This window comes from Sorex fumeus, unplaced genomic scaffold (genome assembly GCF_029834395.1).
Source record: "Sorex fumeus unplaced genomic scaffold, SorFum_2.1 ptg000010l, whole genome shotgun sequence".
Classification (NCBI taxonomy): Eukaryota; Metazoa; Chordata; class Mammalia; order Eulipotyphla; family Soricidae; genus Sorex; species Sorex fumeus.
The window spans coordinates 5,104,759-5,122,369 of NW_026606067.1; the positions used below are offsets into that span (position 1 = coordinate 5,104,759).

Here is a 17,611-nt window from a genome sequence, read left to right on the forward strand (position 1 = left end):
ACATCCTTTCACGAGTAAAAATAATTTCCATTAATCATTTTGTAGTTCAAAACATATTTATCCTAAGCTTAAATATGTGAGGATTAGGTGATGCAGTAACATAAATCTTCTGGCTAGTTACGGCATGCGGCATAAATTACTTCTCCTGCATTACATGACTCCTCCGAGATAAGGTCATCTTCAAGGGCCAGAATTCTGTGTACACATTTTAATAAAGAAAATGATATATAGATTTTCACTTTCAGTATGCACCCACTGGCAGTCTCCGGAATGAAAAAGAAATCACAAGTTATCTGGCTTATGAATCGAAACCAGTTGTGAATCAAACTGATGAACAAATCCTTTTGATAAAATCAGCTTTATATGTCAATCAATAGGTGATCGATAGACTGATAGATATGAACTTCGTTCAGATTATACCGAAACAAACAGCAAGATGCTTTTCTCCTCCCAATGCTCACTTTTATCCACTGTTACTCCCTCACCAATTTGTAGTTCATCCCTTTTTTTTTTCTTTTTGGGTCACACCCGGCGATGCACAGGAGTTACTCCTGATTCTGCCCTTTGGAATTACTCCTAGCAGTGTTCGGGAGACCATATGGGATGCTGGGAATTGAACCCGGGTTGGCCACATGCAAGGCAAACACCCTATCCGCTATGCAATTGCTCCAGCCCCCATGCCTTTTATTAAAGGTAAAGGTAAAGGCCCTCCCGTTGATCGTCGATTTGCTCGAGCGGGCCCAGTAACGTCTCCATTGGAGACTTTGTTGTTACTGTATTTGGCATATCGAATACTCTCGGTAGCTTGCTGGGCTCTCCGAGAGGGGCGGAGGAATCGAACTCGGGTCGGCCATGTTGGCTGCTTGTAAGGCGAATGCCCTACCGCTGTGCTATTGCTCCAAAATAATTAACGTAAAAACATTTACTATGTTTAGGCAATGTGGTCATAATAGTGTTAACGTCAAAAGTTTGGATGTACAAAGTTACTGCAACCAGCAGCAAAGCACATAAGACCCTCCACCTATAGAGCTGGTTCTTAAGCATCTCTCACAGGATGTGCAGAAAATGTCTGACATTTTGAAGATTTTTTTCTCATAAATTCAAACTTTGCAGCTTTCTAAAGCCGCTTCTCAGGGCTGGAGCAATAGCACAGCGGGTAGGGTGTTTGCCTTGCACACGGCCGAACTGGATTCGATTCCCAGCATCCCATATGGTCCCCCGAGCACCGCCAAGAGTGATTCCTGAGTGCAAAGCCGGGAGTAACCCCTGAACATTGCTGGGTGTGACACAAAAAGCAAAAATAAATAAATAAATAAATAAAGCCACTTCTCAGGTTAATGTTTCACAGTATGATCACACTGACCTCAACTTTTAAGAAGGAAAAATACACCCATGAGTTAACTTACACTTCAGTATGTGTCGCTCACAGGCTTATTCTGTACTCAGCACAACATGGTCACCAGTGCAAGAACAGTATCAGAACAATAGTTTTGAATATTTAAGTCAGTTTGGACATAAGAAAAAGCACATTTTAAATGGAGGGGGGGAATACTTTGAAATATGCTATTATACCTACAGCATCAAAACAAAACAGTACAGCAGATAGTATATGAAGAATTAAGTAATTTTGAGAAAGCTGCTGCACTAGATGACAGGTTTCCAAAATTATGTGGCTTACAGCCCCCTTTTGCAGGAAGCATGCTACTCGCACCCTGCCTCCTTTAACTGAACCAACAGAAAGTGCCCCCGATTGCACCCAAGGCTACTTCTGCTCCCCAAAATCTCTCCAGTGTCCCACTCCAGGGCTGAAAGGGGACCAGTATCAGCCACTGTGGGAAACAGGGCATTAAAGTGTTTCTGTTATGGAGAACTGGGAGGCAACAAAAGCAGCACAATGGGAAAACATATACACAAAACACACACACACACACACACACCAGCGACAGGCTAAGGTTTTGAGATCCTGACCAGTTAAGTAAGGCAAAATCACTTATGCCAAAAATTTATGACCAGTTTGAGGAAGACAACTCAGCTGTCATCGCAACACAATTGATGAGCATCATCCACCACACAGCAGAGAGACCAGTCAAACCACTGCCACTGAGTTGGTGGGAGTTTTGGGTAACTTTATACTTCAGGTGAGTTGAAATCTAAAGTGGGAAGCAATTAATGACAGAGCCAGTCTTCTAATATGTCCTTTTGTAATCCTTCTATTAATCTTCAGACAGCGGTGGCTGGGTTTAGCAGATTTCATTAACAATGCTCTGTTCACTAACACAGATGAATGATAACCCCTTCGTTTAACCCACTTGAGAACTACCATGTTAACATCCAGGTCACTTGAACACTCTCTAGGAAGGCCCTTCACACGCCAGGCACCTTACAGGGCACTGAGCATCCCCAATCTGCACAGCACGGACATGGACTCTGCCATCACATGGCTTGCAAATGAGTGAGAAGGGCTGTCTCTGTACCTACTTAGTGACGTGTGGCAAGTAAAAATCACAAGCAGAGTTTAGTTTGTTTTATGAGTTTTTTTTTGGGGGGAGGGGCATGTCAAGGCATTCTGAGTCACTGAGAAAGTGACATCTACCTGAAGCCTAAAAGATAAGCAGAATTTATTTCTATTTTACCATAAGTGACTTTTTACTTTCAAATACAGGTCTCTAATATTTTTTACTAAGTTGATTTCTAGGTACTTGAGGTTATGGGACACTATTTTAAATGGAGTTGTCTTTATGAATTTGTTTTCTTCTGGTTCATTATTTGAATATGTGGCTGCAATAGATGTGCGTGTAGTGATTTTGTAGCCTGATACTTTGCTCTACTGTTTCTAAGAGTTTCTTACTCGAATATTTGGGTCTTCTTGGATTTCTAATAATTTGATTTTAGACCACTGCAATTTTAAGGAATGAGATTCTCAGATTCACAAGTCAGGACAGGCATACCAAGAAAGCAAGGTCCGTGTGGAACTTGGAGAATTCCTTAGCTCCCTCTCAGAGGAATATAAAGTGGAAAGCACTGATCATATTGTTAGTTTTGCTGATCAGAGACACACAAGAGAGGAGAAGGCAACCATGCTAACAGTTTTTAAAACACAAAATAGCTGATCACAAACCTGGCTTAACTGGAAAATACAGTTCCCCATTCACGACAAAGCAAAATATAAGACAATCATTTCTCTCTTTGAGAAATTAAAAAACAGAATATGGACAGTAAGAGCTAAGAAACTTTTTTTTGAGAAAAGAAAAGTGGACCCTTGTAATAAAATTTCCAAGGGGCTAGAGCAATAGTATAACAATTAGGCACTTGCCTTGCATGCTGCTGACCTGGGTTTAATCCTTGGTACCTCATTTGGTGCTTGAGCCCCAGAATGAGTGATTCTTGGGCAAAGAGCCACAAGTAAGCATGTACTGCCAGTGTGTGTGAGGGGGGGGGGGAGGGGGGGGGGGAATCCCATGGTCTCCGTTAGCATGCTTCTTTGTATTTGGAAACATAGCGTTGTTTTTTTTTTTCAATTGAAATTACCCCACTACCATTGAATATCACCAGGCTCTCCCAGAACCACCTCTTCACCTTAGAACATGTTGTCATTCTATTATCGCCACTAAGGATAATCTGTTATTATTGAAACCACTGTTTCAATGTTAGCATCTAAGTTGCTTGTGAATAATCAGTGGATCCTAAGCATTTTCAAAAGACAAAAATCTGGTAGTTGTACATCTCACTATGAAATCATTCAAGGACAGCTCCTGCTAAATAGGCCTCTAGTTGTGAAGTGGCTTAGGTGGCACCAGCACAATGTCCAGGAAAGTCTGCAGGACGTCCCACAATCCCAGATTTCCACTAGTGAGATCCTTAGAAACATTTTTAAAAATTAAGGCAAGAAAGTATTTGATTTCTGTATCACTTAGCAGTTCTCAATTATCTTATCATTTAAAATGCTCTCTGGGGCTTGTGGAGGTAAACTCAGATACTGGAGCATAGCAGGAGGGACAGCCTGAGCCTGCAAGGCACGCTTTGCCCCCACCAGGAGCTAGCCCTGAGCACAGAGCTAGAAGCAGACCCTGAGGACTGTGAGATGCTGGTCCCCAAATAAGACCAAGCAAAAGCAAAGCAATGCTACTTGCAGTCACGCACTTCGGTTGTCTTGCTAACTATGGTTTCAATGCTTAGAACATTACAGGCAGACATCAAATATGTGCTGAAAGAGTGAAAATAGAAAGCCAGTCTAATCCTATTTCATCTTGGCGAACTAAAACTCAGTGCTCAGGGGCCAGAGGAATACCATGGGGTCCCAGAGGATTGCCTTACAAGGCGGTGGTCTTACGCTCAATTCCCCAGTGTTCTCCATGTGCCAAGTCTGACCCTGGCAGTTCTACTGTGTGTGACTCTTGGAGCCACATGCAAGGTCTGGTGGTTCCACTGTCAGGGGTGTGTAACCATCAGAGAAGGGGCTGCAACAACCGCCCGCCACAAGCACTGCCAACCAAAGATGGAAAAGCACCATCGCCACAAAGTCTGGCCAGCACCTGTGTGAAAGCTGCAGGTGTACACCCACCCACAAGTACCTCCACAACAACTTGCACCCCGCAACAAGTTGGTGTGCAAGGACTGCACAAAAGGCCAGCAGACCACCCTCGGTGGGCAACACAGCCCAGAAGGTAAGCACTACTGCACCCTGCTCTGAGAGCCCAGCCAGCACCTCAGTCAGTCACCACCACAGCAAAGGGGGGGGAGGGAGCTGTGGGTGGAATAAAAGAAGAAAAATAATAATGAGGATAAGTGGTTAGTGGGGAACTAACTGGACCTTCATCCCATGAACTGACCACCACATTAGTTTAGGATATCTTTATATACACAAATATTTGCTTAGGATAATTCAGAAATAGTTGAAGGTCTAGAGTTTACAGAGCTACCATGAATAATAACCAATTCACTGCAATTAATCACCCCAGAATACTTCTCAATACGTATTTCACTGCATCAATCTTATATTTATGAAGTTCTAGGGGCCAAGGAAACAGCTCCTAGAGACAGACGGCCTACTAATCCGATGTTCCCCAAAGCACCATCAGCCAGAATTAGACTCTGAGCACCACAAGCTATAGGCAAAACCCCAAGCAAACAAAGAAGAAGTACAAATTGTTCTCCACCATCTTTGTTAAAATAGTCCTAATTCCAGAGTCTGGATGTATAGGCCCCTATTTATTCAACAGGAATGTACTACACGTCTCCTTTGAGTCAGGCAGGTAGGAAGGTAGAAAGAAAACGGACAAACAAGCCCTTCCTTAAAGAACTCACAGCTTAATGAAGTATTTAAAAGCAGCTGGCGGAGACAGAGCCCATGGAAAATCAAGAGAAGTCCCAAATTTCAGGCTACCAGATGCAACTGTTGAAAACCGGTTCTCGGACAGGGAGTTGGTTTTTCATTTTGCAAATACCACTTTGGCAGCTATAATGAGAATGAATCAGAGTCTCATGTCTTACTATTTTTGCCAAACTGGCCCATTTCTCAAGTTTAGAAATCCTCATTTCACCTACCACAATCGCGTCCCCTCAATGCCAATGCAAAATTCCCTCAGCTCCTCGGGAACCTTCCTGGAGGACAGTTAAACCAAGCAAGAGCCCTCCCTCCCGGCCACCGGCCCTGCTCTACACGGTGCGACACGCTCATAGCAGTTAGGACCTTCTTCAAACTGTCACTGACACAACCTAAAGTGATTTTAAAGTCCTTAAGAACAAAGACTGAAGAGTTTTCTGAATCACCATTATACCTTGTACAGGTCTTTTTGGCTATAATATGCCTTTATAAAGCACAATGGATAAATAAATGTGGATAATCAGCTGAATGCAAACCCATTCACGTGTGCTAACACCTAGATAATTACTACCATGGAGCAAAGAAGATTTTAAAGTAACTGTGCTTAAAATCTGGAAGGCAGAAGTAATATCTCAAAAATAAAAGGAAAGCCAGTTTACCTTATTATTTTTTTTCAGATTACCTAATTACTCATACTATATGCAGGCCTGGCAGCACGAAGGCTATCATCATAAGAAAGCACATATCAAAAATCTCAGAATCAATCTCTCTCTCTCTCTCTCTCTCTCTGTCTCTCTGTCTCTCTCACTCTCTCTCTCTCTCTCTCTCTCTCTCACACACACACAGACACACACAGGCATGTGCATACTCAAACACATATTAATATTCACTTTCTTCCAGATCACTTTCTCTCTCTTTTCAAAGCCTAGAGATTAAAGCAACTTTGTCCACATAAATACAGAGGCAACTACAGTTACTATTATTAAGTTTAAATAAAATAAAAATCAAGAATGCCTAGACATTACTAATGTATGTCCAATACCATCTTTCTAACTAAAAATGGACTATCAGACTGTGTGCATATATCTAACTCTTCTGGAATTTACAGTTCTGCAATCAGAAATATTTGTTCCAATCATCTATTTAGAAGCACAATATTCTGCTCATCATTTCATCTTATTGCTTTTATTTAATTCATGATTCCTATCAAGTAGAGGGAAATCTCAAGAATATCTACTCATTTTTGCTAGCGTGTCAAATATTGACATTTTTAATATAACAACATATATTTAATATTATGGGCTTTTTATTACAACACAAACACATTATCCTAACACAGGAAAATATTCCATGAATATGCAAAGCTTAGTGAGGTTTACATTCAATTCTACTTATACTTTTCACATGACTTTTTTTTGTTCTTACATTATCTCTGAAGTTTTATATTTTTACATAGCTTCAAATAAAAATTTAAGACAATGATCTCCAGATGCAACATTTCATTATATTAAAGTTGGCAATAAAAAATAAAATAATGTAGCAAAAATGTAAAGATTAAAATGTTTTTAAAACATTGCTCACCATTAACTATTAAACAAGGCAATTCCCTTGCAGAAGAATCCTCAGAAATTGTTTATTTTCCAGTATGCAGCAAACTTTTTTGTTTGAGCATATCAAGTTATTTTGTCTTCTAGCTCTCTTTTTCTCTGTCTTTTTTTTTTCCTTAAATTTTTATTAGTGAAACACCATGAGGTACAGTTGTAGACTTACAAATTTGGGGGCTTGGGTTTCAGTTATACAATGATCGAATACCCATCCCTCCACTAGTGCCCATTCTCCACCACCATCAGTTCCAGTATCCCTCCTACCCCCCTTCCCCCCAACCCATCCTACCACTATGGCAGGGCATTCCCTTTTGTTATCTCTCTCCTTTTGAGTGCTGTGGTTTGCAAAAGAGACATTGGGTGGCAATCTTGTTCGGACTATAGTCTACTCTCATCATGCATTTCCCATCCTGAGAGGAACCTCCCAACACCCTTTATTTGGTGCTCCCTTCTCTATCTGAGCTGCCTTTTCCCCTAGCGTGTGCGGCTGTCCTCAAAGCCATGGAGTAATCCTCCTGGTACTTATCTCGGCTATTCTTGGGTGTTAGTCTCCTATTTTGTTACTTTATGTTCCCCAGATGAATGCAATCTTTCTATGTCTATCCCTCTCTTTCTGACTCATTTCACTTAGCATGATACTTTCCATGCAGTACCACTTGTATGTAAATTTCATGACTTCATTGTTTCTGACAGATACATAGTATTCCATTGTGTAGATGTACCAATGTGGGAAGCCAAGAGCCCTCTCACAGACCCTGGCCGTGGTTCCCATGTTAGGAACTGCTTGGGACAGACATTGGTGACAGTCTCCCAGGGCTCCCTGACCTCAGCAGATGCCTGATCTATAGCCACATAACATCAGGCTGACAGTTATCTTATCTGGCCTTATCTATAATGACCTCCAGGATGCATCTACTGCCCTAAGACCCTTTGATATACAAATGTAAAGCTCAGGATGCACCTACTGCCATAAGACCCTTTGATGTACAAATGTTTACCTTGAATGTTAGGTAAAGTTCTTGTTGCTGACCTTACCATGTATGGCCATGTATGGTTATATTGCTTCTGCTCCTGACTGGGCTGCCCCGACCCTATATAAACAGCCTATAGCTCCTAATAAAGTTCTGTCCCTTTTTCTCTCTGTTTCTAAACTGTACTCTGTCTCTTGTGTCTTGTGTTCATTCGGTTGGTCCCTCATTGCACCATCGGATCAATCCTCAGGCCACCTCCGCGGGCCGGAGAGTGGTTAGCGGGGGCCCCCGCCATACCAAAGATTCTTTAACCAGTCATCTGTTCTTGGGCACTCAGGTTTTTTCCAGATTCTAGCTATTGTAAACAGTGCTGCAATGAACAGACAACTGCAGATGTCAGTTCGACGATACGTTTTTGACTCTCTGGGGTATATTCCCAGGAGTGGAATTGCTGGGTCAAATGGGAGCTCAATTTCTAATTTTTTGAGAATCGTCCGTACTGTTTTCCAGAAGGGCTGAACCAGTCAGCATTCCCACCAGCAGTGAAGGAGGGTCCCTTTCTCGCCACATCCGCGTCAGCACCAGTTGCTTTTGTTCTTTTGGATGTGGACCACTCTCTGCGGTGTGAAATGATATCTCATTGTTGTTTTGATCTGCATTTCCCTGATGATTAATGATGTAGAGCATTTTCTCATGTGTCTTTTAGCCATTTGGATTTCATCTTTGATGAAGTTTCTGTTCATTTCGTCGCCCCATTTTCTGATAGGGTTGGATGTTTTCTTCTTGTGGAGTTCAACCAGTACTTTGTATATCCTTGATATCAACCCCTTGTCGGATGTGTATTTGGCAAATATCCTTTTCCATTCTGTGGACTGTCTTTGTATTTTGGTCACTGTTTCTCTGGAGGTGCAGAAGCTTCTTAGTTAAAGATAGTCCCATTTATCTATCTCTGTTTTCACTTCCTCGGCCAGTGGCGTGACATCTTTGAAAATATCATTAGGTTCAATGTCATGAAGAGTTTTGCCAACTTTGTCTTCTATGTACCTTATGGACTCCAGTCTGATATTGAGGTCTTTAACCCATTTTGATCTTACTTTTGTGCATGGTGTTAGGCAGAGATCTGAGCCCATTTTTTGCATGTAGCTGTCCAGTTTTGCCAGCACCATTTGTTAAAAAGGCTTTCCTTACTCCACTTCACATTTCTTGTTCCTTTATCAAAGATTAGGTGATCATATGTTTGAGGGGAGATGTCAGTATATTCAACTCTGTTCCATTGGTCTGCTGTTCTGCCTTTGTTCCAGTACCATGCTGTTTTAATTATTACTGCTTTGTAGTAGAATTTGAAGTTAGGGAGGTTGATTCCTCCCATTTTCTTTTCCCCAAGAACTGATTAGCTATTCGTGGGGGCTTATTGTTCCATATAAATTTCAGGAGTGTTTGCTCCAGTTCTTTGAAAATTGTCACATGACATTTTTAAGAAAATGATCTGTTCTGCCTTTTAAGTATTAAAGGATATTTAAAATTCAACTTGTGGATTAATTCACCATTCAGGTAAGTTTTTTGAGCTAATAATTTCTCCTACTATGGCAATGAAAAATTCTAAGTCACAATCTTATAAAATTAGAAGCTTATTTTTGTTGTTGTGTACTTCAGTTGTTTTCTTTTCAGTATTATTCAGAAGATTCTCACACAATGGGGGGAAAGTATTGGAATATAACACAGGATATAATATTAATTAGTTTTTTCTAAGAACTAGTGCTGGAGCGATAGCACAGCGTGTAGGGCGTTTGCCTTGCACATAGCCGAACAAGGTTCGATTCCTCTTTCCCTCTGGGAGAGCCCAGCAAGCTACTGAGAGTATCCTGCCTATATGGCAGAGCCTGGCAAGCTCCCTGTGGTATATTCGATATGCTAAAAGCAGTAACAAGTTTCACAATGGAGGTGTTACTGGTGCCCACTAGAGCAAATCGATGAATAACAGGAGGACAGTGCTACAGTGCTTTTTCTAAGAACAACCTTCCTTTTCATACTTGACTAATCCTCCTTACTTAAGTAACCTCAAATATCAAAGGTAAATGAATTACATGATACCCATTCATTCTCAGAAGTACACTCCAGGGCCCTAAGCAACAGTACTTCAGGTAGGCTGTTTGTCTTGCCTGCAGCAGACCCAGGTTCGATCCCTCAAAACCCATATGATCCCCCAAACAGTGGCAGGAGTAATTTCTGAGTGCAGAGCCAGGAATAACTCTGAGCATCGCAGGGTGTGCCCCCTCTCTCAAAAAAAGTACATTCCATGGGCTGGAGAGATAGCACAGCAGGTAGGGCGTTTGCCTTGCATGCGGCCAACCTGGGTTCGATTCCCAGCATCCCATGTGGTTCCCTGAGCACCGCGAGGAGTGACTCCTGAGTGCAGAGCCAGGAGTAACCCCTGTGCATTGCCAGGTGTGACCCAAAAAAAGCAAAAAAAAAAAAGTACACTCCATTCTGAGTTCTTTGAAATAAAAGACAAAACATGCTATATATTCACTTTACTGACATTTGATTCAAATGGAGCAGTTCCAGACAAGCAACAAAGATTAGGTTCAAATCCCTACGAGATCTGTTAGTGTAAGTCCTTCTGCAAGAGAGCAAGACTGAAAGAGTTAGAGATCAATTTGAAATTTAAAATATCAAGAAAGAAAAAGTTTTTTTTTAATTTTTTTTTATTAGTGAAACACCATGAGGTACAGTTGTAGATTTACAATTTTTTGTGCTTGGGTTTGATTATACAATGATCAGATACCCATCCCTCCACCAGTGCCCATTTTCCACCACCATGGATAATATCCCTCCCACCCCCATCTCCCCCATCCCCCCCTGCCTCTGTGGCAGGGCAATCCCCTGTGTTCTCTCTCTCCTTTTGGGTGTTGTGGTCTGCAAAAGAGGCATTGAGTGGCAAACATGTTCAGTCCATAGTCCACTTTCGACATGCATCTCCCCTCCTGGGAGGGTCCTCCAAACACCCTTTATTTGGTGTTCCCTTCTCTGTCTGAGCTGCCCTTTCCTCTAAAATGCCCGACTGGCCACTAAGCTATGGAGTAATCCTCCTGGTGCTGATCTCAGCTATTCTTGGGTATTAATCTCATATTTTGTTACTTTATATCCCCCAGATGAATGCAATCTTTCTATGTCTATCCCTCTCTTTCTGACTCATTTCGCTTAGCATGATACTTTCCATGTTGTACCACTTGTATGTAAATTTCATGACTTCATCTTTTCTAAGAGCTACATAGTACTCCATTGTGTAGATGTACCAAAGTTTCTTTAACCAGTCATCTGTTCTTGGGCATTCAGGTTTCTTCCAGTTTCTGGCTATTGTAAAGAGTGCTGCAATGAACAAACAAGTGCAGATGTCACTTCGACTATACATTTTTGCCTCTCTGGGATATATTCCCAGGAGTGGTATTGCTGGGTCAAATGGGAGCTCAATTTCTAATTTTTTGAGAATCGTCCATACTGTTTTCCAGAAGGGCTGAACCAGTCGACATTCCCACCAACAGTGAAGGAGTGTCCCTTTCTCGCCACATCCGCACCAGCATCGGTTGCTTTTGTTCTTTTGAATGTGGGCCAGTCTCTGAGGTGTGAGATGGTATCTCATTGTGGTTTTGATCTGCATCTCCCTGATGATTAATGATGTAGAGCATTTTCTCATGTGCTTTTTTGCCATTCGGATTTTTTCTTTGAGAAAGTTTCTGTTCATTTCATTGCCCCATTTTTGGATGGGGTTGGATGTTTGAAAGAAAAAGTTTTGATTTGTTTAAATCACCTATCAAGTACATTACATGACTCAATACAAAGCTAAATTAATCTGTCTGGATTTATTATTGTTTTCTGAACTACTGAAAGATGATGTGGTATGCCAAAATTCCAATTTATAATTATTCATTTCATCAAAGTAGCATGGGAACTACTGTGTGTTTAAAGCTAATGGAAAAACTACTATATAAAGAAGGTCATATTGTCAGTTCTATTAAGTGTTCTCTGTAAGCCTCTCCCACATAGGTTTTTCACTGAAATTTTAAAAAGTCAATGTTTTATAAATGCATATTTAGGGCACCATTTATTGAAGTATTTTGTGCACAGTTTTTCCTATCATAAATCAACATTGAAAAATGTGTGAGCTGTAAGTCCATTACTGATTCACACTTTTATTTTAGTAAATGACTAAATGAATATAATTTATTTAATAGGTCTGTGAATTTGTTTTCTCAAAGAAGAAAAACCTACATATCCTGTTACTGAAAATACTCCATGTGGGTTCTCACTCTGAGTCTTCAATTCAATAACTAAAGCAACACATCATTTGAGTAACTTCATAAAAGATTATGATAATTAACAAAAATTATTACAAGGTCATAATTGTCAGCAAAAGAAAAAGCTTTCCCCCAGGTGGGGAGGGGCAGGGGTAATGTGTTAAGTAACAACATCAAAAATTATGAATTCTAGTCCTTACACTATCACCACCAAACAAACGAAACATTAGGAAATCCATTTACCTTCTCTGAATGCCCTTCCTTTACCATCTGTCAAGCGAGGAAGTTGGCCCATTCCTAAAGCAAATCCTCACAAAGGAACCTCATTTAAAGCTCTGTTGTCATATTTTCTTCTAGCAATACAGTTAAAACAACACGTTTCCTTGTATATCCTAAATAAAGTAATTTAGAGTAGTAGCAAAGTATTAGCAGACAAGTACCATTTCCCAGTAGTGATACCTCTGCATTATTGATAAACTTCTTGTGATGATACAAAAGAAATAAAATATTCAGTTCAAATTGCATGCCTAATTTTTATCCAACATATTTTTAAGATATTTACATTTCTCCACTGTCATGATTTCTCGTTTCCAACTTATATGTTCATAGTATATGAAATATGTAAGCTCAAATTATGTTTTTTGTACTGTTCCAGCAAAATGAGCACCAATCTGCTTTACTGATAATCTCCACTTTCAGTCTGACATTTACAAAATGTTTCCACAGATATCTCCTCAAAACATAAGACATAATTTGCAGATTAAAGAGGAGACTATTGGAAAAAAAAAAGCAACTGGAGTTTCTTTCTGGAGATGTTTCTTTCTGAAAGAATACAGCACTCTATGTGAATAAAAAAATCTCAATCTGAAAAGCCACAGTCCATAAGACCACAGAAACTGGTGCTCGTCCCAAAACCTAACCAATTTCTAGAGTTGTGAGCTAGCCTCGGGTCCCAAAATTCCTTGGTTTTCCTCCATGAACACTGCTACACTATCATTTTGAGTTTTTCCTATGCATCACCCTTTTGACGAATAATCCTTTAGGGAGAGGGGGCACATCCTGTAGTATCAAGGGCTCTGTGCTCAGGAGGGACCCCTGACACAGTGCTCAGGTGTGACACCTATAGTTTTGTATCTGGTGCCAGGGATTTTAACTGAGATCAGCAGATGTAAGGCAAATGCCTTAAGCCCTGTACTATTTCTTGGACATGATAATCCTTTATTAAATAAACAGTATCTATAATACCCCTTTATTGTTCAAGAATTTTATAAACTGTCACTATTAAAATTCATTTTAAGATCAAGGCTTGCTGAAATAGTGAATAAAGCTAACATCCTGGAGATTATCATATTCAGGTTTCTAAAAATCATGTTTTATACCAAAAACAAAAAAAACGCTTACATGAAGAAAAATATTCTTATAAATCTGTGTTTAAATTTTTTTAATTTAAATCTAAAAGTTTTTGTAAGGCTATACTTCCAAATAATGTTTTGATTTAACAAATACTATAAAATGACAAAAATTAGAACGGTAATTAATAGTTGTAAAAACTTATTTCCTATCCTCAAAAAGCATAATGTAGAAAATAATACCAAAAAAATTCTACAGAACAGCTATAAATATATTGACTACAGTCCATAACAAATTATATTCCCAATATTCTCAGAGGCCTTTTAAAACTAAAGGAGAGGGGGATTCAAAGATATCAAATTCTTTTCCTCTCTACTAAGCTAATACACAAATTTTCTTACTGAACCAAATGAAGTAATAATGCTTATATAACCAGTACTTTGTTATAAGCCTACTCTAGTCAGGTAAAATTTCTTTGATCATAATTAATGACTCTTTAGCTGTTCCAATATTCTTCATTTTAATGCCAATACCCATAAATATTTTCCAAATTCTGATTTTTAAATCATCAGAATGAGTTAATAATTGGTATTTCATGACCAAAAAAAAAAAGAGAATTAAAGGTGTATTTACTGTTAAAGTCTGCAATATTTTGGATGAAGTATAAAGTCAAGTAGGTTTCTCTTTTTTTGGTTTTTTTTTTTTTTTTTGCTTTTTGGGTCACACCCAGCGATGCACAGGGGCTACTCCTGGCTCTGCACTCAGGAATTACCAATGGCGGTGCTTAGGGGACCATATGGGATGCTGGGAATCAAACCTGGGTCGGCCGCGTGCAAGGCAAACGCCCTACCCACTGTGCTATTGCTCCAGTCCTAGGTTTCTCTTTTTTAAGACTTATAGGGGATAAGGTGCTTGCCTGGCCCGGCACATTGGTTTAGAAGCCCCAGCATCACCTGATGTCAGAGGTCACTCCCATGCAGAGCAAGGAATAACCCCTGAGCACCACCAAGTGTGACCTACGCCCCACTTCTCACCCCAGCAGAAAAAAAAAAACCTCATGAATCATTCATTAAATATTAAAGGATGCTGTATCTCTTTAAAACATCTTTATCCAACACATATTTTTCCAAATATGTCTAGACTCAAAAGTCTTCCACCTCTCTACATATCCTAGAGAACTCTGGCATTCTGTTGAATACAGTTTGGTCAGTATTTTGTGTTCTTTTCTGGTATAATTTTTGGTATTCAGACTATACTCACTAGGGGCCAGAGCGATAGTGCAGCAGGTAGGGCATTTGCCTTGCACAAGGCTGACCAGATGGTCCCATCTCCAGCATTCCATATGGTTCCCCAAACACTGCCAGGGGTAATTCCTCAATACAGTCAGAAGTAAACCTGGAGCATTGCTGCCTGTGGCCCAGAAACAAACAAAAAAAAGATTATACTAACTCAATAACATGAACTGGAAAATTCTCATTCAATTAAAACACTTCAAAGTTAAAAATAACAGGCTTATAGGTGCACTGTGAAGCCTATTCATTTAATTTTCCAAGGTCAAATAAGATCGACTCATTATTATATCTTGAGTCATTTCATTTTTTCATTTCATCATCCTGTTATTCGTCGATTGCCTCGAGCAGGCCCCAGTAATGTCTCTTTCATCCTAGCCCTGAGACTATATTCAAGGCTCTTTAGGAGAATGAGACCCATCATTGTTACTGGTATTTGGCATATTTGGTACGCCACAGGGAGTTTGCCAGACTCTGCCCTGTGGGCAGGCTACATTCGATAGCCTGCAAGTTTGTCCAAAGTAGGAATGAGATAATAAGATGTCATAAAAAGATGTCCTGATAAGATGTTGCGCGGCCGCGTGGATTTGTCCCTCTGCCAGTACCTTCATGTGTGCGGAGAGTGGTCTCAGCATGGTGGTGGCTGGTCCTGGAGGTCTTCGGCTGCCGGAGCCCTGGTCGGGGCGGGGAGGAAAGCTCAACCCGCTCCCCTCCAAGGGGCCCCGGTGAGGAACAGCCAGGCACAGGGGGCAGGAGACTGCACTGTTCTCGTCCGGGAGCTGGATTTTATAGTCTCTGAGTCTTGGCTGTTGATGGGATTACACGGCGCCAGGGGGCCAGGTGGTGGGTGTGACCCCCGCCTACTGGAATTTGGAGGATCTGGGTGGAGGATGCTCGACTCCAATCCGAGTAGGCTTGGATATCTCGGCCCCGGAACCCGTGTGGATTTGTCCCTCTGCCAGTACCTTCATGTGTGCGGAGAGTGGTCTCAGCATGGTGGTGGCTGGTCCTGGAGGTCTTCGGCTGCCGGAGCCCTGGTCGGGGCGGGGAGGAAAGCTCAACCCGCTCCCCTCCAAGGGGCCCCTGTGAGGAACAGCCAGGCACGGGGGCAGGAGACTAGTCAGACTTTCAGCGAGAGCGCACCGATCAGCACGCCCTTCCGTGGACAGGTCTGAACTATCTTGAGTCAATTTTTGAAAATTGTTCTTTATCTTAATATTTGTTTTTACTGAGTTCTACTTTAGAATTCATACCATTGCTCTTTGTCTTTTCTTTTGTGTTTTCCTTATAAATCTAGGCCTCACCTTACCCTGTGTAACTTTCTAGGCTTTTTTGTTCTTTGAAAACCAGCACAAAATAGAGGATTGTTTTTCAATCTGAGTCAAATCTTTAAAAAAACAACTTAATGTGTTGCAAGTAAATTGTCTTACTGACACTTCTCTTCTATAATTTTTTGCTTCCTTGATGTTCTTTCATCTCTTGCCATGTGAACCATGTTTGCTTGTTTGACTCTTACCCAGATAGTCAGCAAAACATATATTCTCTCCTATTTTAAATTCTGCTAATGGTGACATCCAAGTTTTTTAAGTCCTCCCTTAGCCAGTTTCTGGCGGATGATCACAGGAAAAGTGAAATGTATCTTACAACAAACAATCCGGTCCGGGTTAGCCAAGGATTGGTCATGCCACTTGCTCTTCCCTTTCCCTAATCTTCCATCCCCAAATTCTTAAGATTATAGGCTTTTTATAACCATAGCCTATTTCTCTGTTTCTGGCATTTAGCGCTATTTCCAATCTTGTATAACAACTGTTTTATTGTTGTTTCCACATTTATTTTTTTAAATGCTTATTCCCAATGCTTTTATACAAAGAGGTCCCTTTCCCAAACTCTTAATTTTTATTTTTCTCCTAGAATACGTCTTCAAATAATAATTTTAGAGGGCATTTAACACATAGGGTCAGAAAGATAGTACAGAGGGTAATTCACTGGCCTTGCATGCAGATGACCCTGGTTCAAACTCTGGTACCACACACAGCTCCCACCCACCCCCAATCCCAAGGTTCACCAAGAATGACACCAAGCACACAGTCAGGAGTAGTCCCTGAGCACCACTGGTTGTGGCCCCAAGCCCAGCTTTACACAAAATTTAAAGGGAGAAAACAAAGGACACCCATGCAAAACATTTTATCTACCCTCAAAAAATCTAAAAATATTTCATTTTCATCATCTATGAGCAATAATTTGGTTGCATATATAATGTTTAGGCATAATAATAAAAAATTCTTTGTTTTGTTCTCTGCAGATCTCTGAATAATTGTTCCATTATTTTTGGCATTCTACAAAGAGAAAACATTAATCCACTCCCAATTTATAGGATGATCCTAGTCCCAGGACTCAATTTTACCAGTTATTTGTCAAGGTGAGTCACACATATGTGCTAGTGCTATTTAACCCAATAACTAATAAATTAAGTCAAACTCGAAAGTGGGTCACCATGATAAATAACAGATAAATGAAATACTGTATGTTTAGATCTCTCTCTCTCTCTCTCTCTCTCTCTCTTTCCTTTCTTTATTTTCTTTCCTTCTTTTTTCATTTCCATACCAAACATACCTTTTGATCTGTGGTCAAAAAGCATTCTGTTGATTTTCTTGCTCAGGTTTTATTTAAAGGTAAGTCCCTTGATTAAATAATCAGACATTTTCAGCTGGCACAGAAACTGCCTCCTACATATTGATGATTTATAAACCAGTACCTCCAGAATTTCATTTCCAGTCAC

General features: G+C 40.4%; 1 protein-coding gene across 3 annotated transcripts in view; it reads right to left on the reverse strand.

Moving 5' to 3' along the window:
- Positions 1–17,611, reverse strand: part of NEK7 (NIMA related kinase 7) — a 143,785-nt gene that overhangs the window by 104,806 nt on the left and 21,368 nt on the right. Inside the window, exon 1 of one of the 3 annotated variants that reach the window (XM_056110716.1) lies at positions 14,804–14,889. The exons of the other annotated variants lie outside the window; for them this stretch is intronic. The gene's annotated coding sequence lies outside the window, so the exon portion shown is untranslated. Of the gene's footprint in view, positions 1–14,803; positions 14,890–17,611 lie in introns of those variants that run through there. 3 annotated transcript variants of the gene reach the window in all.